Raw genomic sequence first — 9,620 nt, 5'->3', positions numbered from 1 at the left:
CTAAAGTTGTAAGCAAGCGTCAATTAAGCACTTTATTTGAAAGGGTTGACTGAGTCATGGTGTCTCCCTCAGTAGAGCTGTCCTCAACCCACTCACCAGATTCCCATTTATCCGTCCAATTGTCCCCTTGGATCTTCATGTACCCCTCTCCCAGTTCCACATACACAGATCATGTGATATTTGTCTTTCTGAGACCGGCTTATTTTGCTTAACAGGATGGTTTTCACTTCTATCCAAACAATATGATTTCATCTATGGCTGAAAAATACTCCGGTGTTTCTTCCCCTTGCCTTCTTGCTCTCTCCCTCTTCCTTGCTGGGACCACAAATTTAAAGGGAAACTTGAACTGTAAGGCCCCTTTATGTGTCATCGGGCACAGGACACTTGTATCAGTGAGGACTCCTGCTGTATTTCTCATGGGGGTTGGAGGTGGGGTGGGGTTGCATTGCTTAGGACTTCCTCCTGGTTTTAGGCATGCCTAGGTTCCCACCTACCACCTTCTCATGATGTTTATATAGTAAGAAGAACAATGTCTCTGCAAAGCTCTTTCTAATCTCTAGAGCCAGGCTGTGCTGGGTCCACAGGATGAAGTTAAGGCAACATGGGGAGATGACTGCCGATCAGTTTGCCTGACAACAGGGGTATTATTTTAATACTCAGGGGTCCAATCAATCCCATCCTTATCCATGAGAGATGCTGAGACTGCAGATCCAGAGAAGGGGAAATCAGGACAGGACACAGATGCTGTCATGGTTTGTATATTCTCTGCCAAGGGAGTGGCACTATGTGGAGGTATGGCCTTGTTGGAGTGGGTGTGTCACTGTGGGCATGGGCTTAAGACCCTCCCCCTAGCTGCATGGAAGCCAGTAAACTGCTAGCAGCCTTCAGATGAAGAGGTAGGACTCTCAGCTCCTCCTGCACCATGCCTGCCTGGATGCTGCCATGCTCCCATCTTGATGATAATGGACTGAACCTCTAAACCTGTAAGCCAGCCTCAATTAAATGTTGTCCTAAGAAGAGTTGCCTTGATCATGGTGTCTATTCACAGCAGTAAAACACTAAGACAGATGCCTTCAATAGTTGGAAGATTCAGGGAGCAAATCCTACTCAGATGACTCCAGAGGGAACCAGCCATGATGACACCATGATATTTTTCCTATAAGACTCACTCCAACTTCAGAACTCAAGAGAAGCAAGTGCGGGCTGTTCTAAACCACTGTAGTTTTATAGTGATTTGTTACAGTGCCCAGGGAGCTTCTAACATGATGGTAAGACTAATAGTTGTGCTTCTTCTCATCAGAAACAATGCTGTCCCTTGTTGAGAAGACCAAGGGATGAGGAAGGCTGTGATTCTAGTCCCTGACTGCTGTCCTTAGTTATGGTTTGAGTTTTCATGGCTGTGGGTTGACCCCAGGACCCTGAACATGCCCGGAGACACTCTGTTGTTGATCTCTGCCTTTCATGTCTTTCTCTGTTGAGTTGCTTTGAATTGCCTGTGGCAGCCCCTTCTCTACCCTGAGCAATTTGTTCTCAGCTCTTTCTTCCCTCTGCTAGATTTGCTCCTGAGGCCTGGGCATGAGAGTCACAGAGCTTTTTGTGGAGGTGAAGGTGACAACCAGGGGACCTTGGGAAGCACACCTAGATTTCGTGGTGATTGCCCCTTTTGCTTTCTGGACATTTCTGTTCCAAGTCTCCAGAGATGAACAGAGTATACACGTGATTAACAAATACCCAGGGTGTACTGTCTGCTAGGCTGGAGAATGGAGAGGGACCAGACCAGCTTCCAGCCTCTGTATAGTGGGCAGGGAGAAATGGCCCATCACACCAAGAGTTAAGTGCATCTGTGATAATACCTGTCACAAGCCCCCTTCTTGCTTGGTCCTGTCAAATTTCCAGTGTTAGTAGTAAAGGTCTCATGTGTGACAAATCTATCACAGCAGCTGTGGTTACTCTGCTCTGAAGAGGGAGCCAGCACTTAGACATCTTTCCTATGAAACACCGATGATCAGGAAACAGGAACTCCGGTAGACGTGCCCTGCCCCCTCCTCCCTAAGTTCTGTCCTTTGCCTTAGGATAAAAAGTGAGATTTTACTTAAAAATTCTCCAACTGTGCCACCCTACCCTGACCCAGCCTGTCTGGTGCTCTGAAGCTCTGGGCCATCCTCTGCTAGCTATTGGATCTCTTGGCGCTGTGTCTGCTCAACTTCTCATCATCCATCACGGACTGCGGGGAGTGTCCCAGGCACTCCTCTCTTCCAGAAGACTGAATAAGGCTTCCTGCCAGTCTCCTATTCTACAGGTGTCAAGATGAAGTGCTGAGTCTGACAGGGCTCCCAGAGTGAGCTATATTGCCACCCCCCAGATCTCAGGGACCCACACTTTAAAGGTAATAGTGAGTGAGCGTGATCCTAAGGTGTCTCCTGCCAAAGGCCTGGGTGAATGAGTCATCTTTGCTGGCTTTGTGCTGGTCTAAAGTAGTACAGAAACTCTTTCATTAATGACGGAAGAGCAGTTGTCCCTCAGGGAGGATCGTGGTGAGAAGGGACAGAACACCTCTGTTTGGATGTGATATCTAAGCTACGTCTGAGAAGCGCATCTCAGAGGCTCAGGTATGGGGTTCTCAGGTAGGCAGTCCTTAGGGCTCTGCTTCTTCTGCCATGTGTCCATCCATTTAGGAAGCATCATCGTGACTGAGCAGCCTGAGGAAGCTAACAGTATCAGTCTCCATCCTTGGAGCACTCTCAGGGAGCTGTAGACAGCCACTGAGTCAGCAATATTCTGTCTGGAATAATGTCCAGGATGGGCTTGAGGAATAGCTCTGTTGGCAGAGTGGGCTGCCCAGGGTGCACAAGGTGCTGGGTTCGAGCCCCACCACCGTATAAACCAAGCACGGTTATGTATGCCCATAATCCTTGCACTTGTGAAGTAGAGGCAGGTGGATCAGAAGTCCCACATTATCCTCAGCTGCACTGTGAATTCAAGGGCAGACTGGGCTATGTGAGACTCTGCCTTAAAAATAAATAATAGTCATAGATGTTGGGTTTGTGATTTAGGACGAGTTTAGTGACCAGAAGGTCATGGGTTTCACCTCATTTATCAGTCCCCAGCTTATAATAAGCATCTCCATCCACGTTACTCTTTGTTCTAGGATGGCCTGCCTGATAATGTACCTTTCTCAGACCCCAAGAACTCCAGCGTTCTACAAAGTCAGCTGGACTTTTTTCTCCTACTCTGTTCCCAGCCTATATCTTCGCGTGGATGGGGGCAGGGTCTGTCCTTTCTGGGAGCCCTGGGACTCTGCTGCAGGGGCCCTCGGGTTTGAGGGATGCCAGTATACATACTCTTTAACACCAGACCAGACTTCTGGTCCCCTCCCTCCCGAGCTCCTTTTTCTTGAGTTACAGCACAGAGACCTGATCGAGTTTCCATCTCCTTTGGCCCAATCTTTATTTTCTTTCATATTTATTTTCTCCAAGAATTTCTGTATGCGAAAACTCATTTTAAAATGTGCTTTCTAGTGCTCTCTTCGGCAGCACATATACTAAAATTGGAACGATACAGAGAAGATTAGCATGGCCCCTGCGCAAGGATGACACGCAAATTCGTGAAGCGTTCCATATTTTTGATACATGCTCTACTGTGTTCATAGCAGCCCTATTTATAATTGCCAGATGCTGGAAAGAACCCAGGTATCCCTCAACAGAAGAGTGGATGCAAAAAATGTGGTATATCTACACAATGGAGTACTATTCAGCCATTAGAAACAATGAATTCATGAAATTCTTGGGCAAATGGATGGAGCTAGAGAACATCATACTAAGTGAGGTAACCCAGACTCAAAAGGTGAATCATGGTATGCACTCACTAATAAGTGGATATTAACCTAGAAAACTGGAATACCCAAAACATAATCCACACATCAAATGAGGTACAAGAAGAAAGGAGGAGTGGCCCCTGGTTCTGGAAAGACTCAGTGAAGCAGTATAGGGCAAAACCAGAACGGGGAAGTGGGAAGGGGTGGGTGGGAGGACAGGGGAAGAGAAGGGGGCTTACGGGACTTTCGGGGAGTGGGGGGGCTAGAAAAGGGGAAATCATTTGAAATGTAAATAAATTATATCGAATAAAAAAAATGAGCTTTCTAAAGGCCTGGATCACCTCAGCTACAGCTACTTCCCTTCCTGGGAGGTCAAGAAGGCGGGCTTCTCTACTGCACACTAAAATAACCATGTCTCTTTTCAGAATTGTGCAGACATTCATTATGGTCCCTCTGAGCTTCCGCCTTCCATGGCCATATATTTTTACTTAGTTTCCTGAGAACAAAAGAAAACAAAACACAGCACCCAGGTGCTCACTTCAGCTGCTCAGCGTCTGAGGATTCCCAGCTCGCTGCCCTCAGGAGTCAGACGGGAGCGGGCCCTGAACCACAAATGCCTCGACTTTTTGCACACTAAGGCTTTGCTTTCTGGGCCATCAAGATAAGAAGAGCATCCACTCCAGCAACACTCATCTCTCTTCTGAGTGTTTAAGGCAAACTCAGACTGCAGATGGAGCAGTGTTTATGTTTGCAAAGGACTAGGAAGTATCAGGACTTAAGTGTTATGCTTAGGGCCTGTGCTGGCTGGTTTTGTGTGTCAACCTGACACAAGCTGGAGTTATTACAGGCATTTCCTTTAAGGGATATCCTCCCTTGAGGAAATGCCTCCATGAGATCCAGCTGTAAGGCATTTTCTCAATTAGTGATCAAAAGTGGAAGGGCCCATTGTGGGTGGTGCCATCCCTGGGCTGGTGCTCTTGGGCTCTATAAGAGAGCAGGCTGAGCAAGCCAGGGGAAGCAAGCCAGTAAGTAACATTCCTCCATGGCCTCTGCATCAGCTCCTGCTTCCTGACCTGCTTGAGTTCCAGTCCTGACTTCCTTTGGTGATGAACAACACTGTGGAAGTGTAAGTTCAACAAACCCTTTCCTCCCCAACTTGCTTCTTGGTCATGATGTTTGTGCAGGAATAGAAACCCTCACTAAGACAAGGCCCTTGTAGGGTAAAAACTTCTAGAAAGTCTAGAAAAGTTTGTCCTTTGTGTTTATAAATTTTCACCTTATCTCTATTCCTATAATGTATTCTGTTGTCTCTTTTGAAATTGTGACAGATTTTTATCAACTTGATAGGTCAGTTGTACACTTTGCTGATTATGCGCAGGCATCTCAGCCAGGTGTCTCAGCCAGCCGTCCTAGAGTAATCTCCCTGTGTTCTCTTTAAGTCTTCTCACGTGAGTACTGTGCAGAGGTACAAATGCTTCATGTAAAAGAAATGAAAGAGGAGTCTCACAGTATATAGATATGTGATTTCTACTCATATGCCAAGAACTCTCATGCAGACTCCATGAATAACCTGGTACATAACATTCTCATATACACAGACATGGACTTGTGCAGCGACATGGCACATGGGTTAAAAAATGCCCTCTATCATTAGCTAAATTATTTGACCTTCAAATTCTGTGCTTAAGGATACATGGCTTAGGTTTGCACCGGAGAAATTCATATTATAACTGCTGCATCTCAGGGCTATAAGAAGAAGTGAGAAAAATCTGTAGGATATGCTAAAAATGTCAGATTGTCGACAGTATGATTCTGTCACTGCCGCTATCGTCACCACCATCACCAACACCATCAGCAGCATCATAACCACCATCATCATCACAGCCATGACAGGGTTACAAGTTTCCCCTTCTGCTGGAATGCCCATGTGCCAAAAATCCACAACGAAAAGCAGAAGCCAGCTTCTTCACTCTCTTGAGAGGAGAGCTGTTTCCTTCCTTCCTTCCTTTCTTCCTTCCTTTTTCTTCCTTCCTTCCTTCCTTCCTTCCTTCCTTCCTTCCTTCCTTCCTTCCTTCCTTCCTTCCTCCCTCCCTCCCTCCCTCCCTTCCTTCCTTCCTCCCTCCCTCCTTCCCTCCCCCTCCCTCCCTCCCTTCCTCCCTCCCTCCTTCCCTCCCTCCCTCCCTCCTTTCCTTCTTTCCTTCCTTCCTTCCCTCCCTCCCTCCTTCCTTCTCCTCCCCTCCCTCCCTCCCCTTCTCTCTTTCACTCTTTCTTTCTCAACTTAAACAGGGACTGGTCCTTAAAATAACCTTGAATGAATAGTGGAAATGTTTGAAGCGACAACAGTAAAGTCTGAGAGTGCTGACGGAGGAATGGTCATCGCAGGAACGAAGGGAAAAAGAACACATAGCCCTCGGATGCCAAACCCAGAGAGTGCAACGTGAGGAATGTCCCAGTGGCACATCCTGGGAACTTCTGAGGCACAGCAAGCTGACAGCGTAGGGTGACGGCTTCCTGTGAGGTGCGCGCTGTGCTCCCACCGTGCTCCCTGTATGCCCTTTGACTTACTGTAGTCTCCAGCCTTAATTTCAATGACCTTTACACACTTGTCTCAGTTACTTTTCTATTGCTGTGATAAAACACCATGGCCCAAAGTAACTTATAGGAGAAAGGCCTTATTTGGGCTGATGGTTCCTGAGGGGTGGCATGGGATGAACAACAGGCTGTATTTAAAACACAAATCACCTCAGAAGACTCTCCCAGCCCCTGCTGCTTCAATAAAACAATTTCTTATTCATTCCATTGAGCGGGTCGGTTGACGTCCCTTCCTGGGATTCTGAGTGTCATGGTTACAGTGGAACCTCCAACATGAGGTCATAATAGGTGGGCAGGGCTGCTTCTACCTGCTGCTGCAGAGCAGAATGGCCTGGCATCCAACACCATGAGGTGAGAGGGTGACCCAAACCCAGCAGGGACGCATGCCTGCAGGGGCACTACAGCCTTCAGTCTGAGGTTCAGCTGATGTCTACTAATGTGGCAGCACTGAACCATCTTGAAAGCAAGTCGGGTGACCTGCAAAGTGACTCCGGCTGAGCCGTGAGGACATGTGGCACAGCTTGCTGTGAATGCCACACAAATCCCAGGTGTGTGATAAACACCAAAACTGAGGTTATAACCCAGGTCTGGGAAATGTTTGCTTCAGAGCAATTTATTAATAGTATGATATTTTCTCAACCACTTTCTATAAAAAATATCATTATTTAAAATTTTCATGAGGATATATTGTATATTAAGGATATTCCCCTCCACCCCTCTTAGAAGCTAGAGATTTACCTTCATCCAGAAAGGCCAGTAGTACATCTTTACTGTGTATCTCAAGGGTGTATCCACACCCCACCCCTGAGTCATACTGATCTCAACTACCGGACTCTTCCACAAAATATCACGCTGGTCCACTGTATCGATGACTTGCTGATTGGACCGAGTGAGCAAGAGGTATCAACCACTGTAGACTTGCTGGTAAAGGATATGCACATCAGAGGAAGGGAGATAAATGCAATCAAAATTCAAAGGCCTTCTCTCTTAGGGAGACTCCTAAGAGTACACTGTTGTCAGGCATGCAGATATTCCTTCTGACATGAAAGATAAGTTATTGCACCTGCACCAAGAAAGAAACAATGCTCAATGTGTCTACTTGAACTTTGGGGGTAGAACAGTTCCCTGTTGAATGTTACTCCAGTTCAAATTTCAAGTGATTTGGAAAGCTGGTAGCTCTGTGTGGGACCTGGAACTGGAGAAGGCTCTTCAACAGGTCCAGACTGCTCTATCATTTGGACCACATGATCCAGAAGACCCAATGGCACTTGAGATACCTGGGGTAGATAGGGATGCTGTTTGGAGCCTTTGGCAGGCCCCCGTAGTGAATCACAGAGGACTTATTTGGGATTTTGGAGCAAGGATCTACTATCATCTACAGACAACTATTCTTCCTTTGGGAGATAGCTCTCAGGCTGTTCGGTTTTACTGGAAACTGAACATTTGACAATAGCCCACGAACTTACCTTGTGGTCTATACTGACCCTCGTGAGCTGGGTATTATCTGATTCACCAAGTGTAGTGGCTATTCCTGGTTGTCAACTTGACTATATCTGGAATGAACTACAATCTAGAATTGGAAGGCTCACCTATGATCCTAATCTGGAGGCTCAGAGATATAAGTTTCTGACCTGGATCTTGGCATGGAGATCTTGAAGCATAGTGGCTAAGAATTCTAGAAGATTAAGACAAGGAGATCTCTGAGTTCATGATCATCTGGGATTAAAGGCGTGGAGGCACATGCCTTTAATCTGGGCCACACCCTCTGCTGGAGACCCACAGCCTTTAATCTGGGCTACACCCTCTGCTGGAGATATATAAGGACATTGGAAGAATGAAGATTTATTTTACTCTTCCTTGCCTGCTTGCCTCGTGGGAATGAGCAACTTCTAGATCCTTGGACTTCCATCCACAGCTGCTGCTTACCATTTTGGGGGAGTTGGACTATAGACTAAGTCATCGACAAATTCCCTAACTATATAGAGACTGCCCATACATTCTGTGACTCTAGAGAACCCAAACTAATACACCAAGGCTCAAAGTTGGGCATACACAGAACTAGTGCACTTATCAAATTGAAGTAGAATATATATGATCCTGAGGGCACAAGCAAGTCACACAAAGAAGTTGTCCAAATGCTCTTGGTTAGTACATTTCCATCTGGTCCACAGCATGAACCTAAAATCTTATGTTGTATGCCTTGTAATCAGTTGGCTGGGAAAGAGAGACTAGAACTTGGTTTATTGATGTTCAGGTACCAACCAGAAGTAGACATCTGCAAAATTGCCTTTCTGGGACAGTCTTGAAAGACATGAGTGAATGGAAATCTTCACAGTGGGCAGAGCCTTGGGTAGCACACATCGTCTGACTGTTTGGAAGGAGAAATGGCCAGATGTGCAGTCCTTTACTGATTCATAGGCTATTGATAATGCATAGAGGGATATGGTCTATATATAGACTGTTGGCTGGATAGCCTGGCACTTGGAAAGAGCGTAGTTGAAAAATAGATGAGAAAGACATCTGGGGAAGAGGTATGTGGATAGAGTTTTCCAAACGGGTAAAGGATGTGAAGATGCCTGTGTCCCATGCAAATGTTCATTCAAAGGTGATTTTAGCTTTTCAGGAGTTCAGTAATGAAGTAGAAAAGATGGCCCTTTCTGTGGACAGTCAGCCGTTCCCCCCCCCCCCCCCCCCCCCCGACTCACCAAGGCTGTCCTGGCCACAGCTGCTGCTGCATTCCAAGTCTGCCAACAGCAGAAACCAACCCTGAGCCCCAGACATGACACCATTTACCAGGGTGATCAGCCAGCAACTTGGTGGCAGGTTGACTACACTGGACCACTTCCTCCATGGAAAAGACAATGCTTTGTCCATAATAGATAGATATTTATTTGGGTTACAGATTTGACTTTCTTACACAGGATACTTCTGTCAAAATTAGCATAGGTGGACTTTTATAATCCACTCTCATGTCATTCCACAGTTTTGCTACTGACAAAGGAGCCGACATTACCACCATAGAATCCACTCATTCCCCATCACACTGAAGCAGAAAGATAGAATCTATCTTTGACAGAAAGATAGAATGGCCCTTTGAAGAAAGTTACAGTGGCAATCAGGCAACCTGGAGGGCTGGGGCAGGGTTTTCCAGAAGGCAGTATATGCTTTGAATCAGCATATATTGATATGGTACACTTTCTCCCATGGCCAGGAT

At 46.4% G+C, this 9,620-nt stretch overlaps 1 non-coding gene across 1 annotated transcript; it reads left to right on the top strand.

Annotated features, from left to right (window-relative positions):
• Nucleotides 1-3,517: 3,517 nt before the first annotated feature.
• LOC127667185 (U6 spliceosomal RNA) lies at nucleotides 3,518-3,624 on the top strand. Its single transcript, XR_007973825.1, has one exon. It is a non-coding gene; the product is annotated as a U6 spliceosomal RNA (small nuclear RNA).
• Nucleotides 3,625-9,620: the final 5,996 nt, after the last annotated feature.

The sequence above is a fragment of the Apodemus sylvaticus genome, chromosome 16 (genome assembly GCF_947179515.1).
Source record: "Apodemus sylvaticus chromosome 16, mApoSyl1.1, whole genome shotgun sequence".
NCBI lineage: Eukaryota > Metazoa > Chordata > Mammalia > Rodentia > Muridae > Apodemus > Apodemus sylvaticus.
This window is presented reverse-complemented; position numbering and strand designations above follow the sequence as displayed.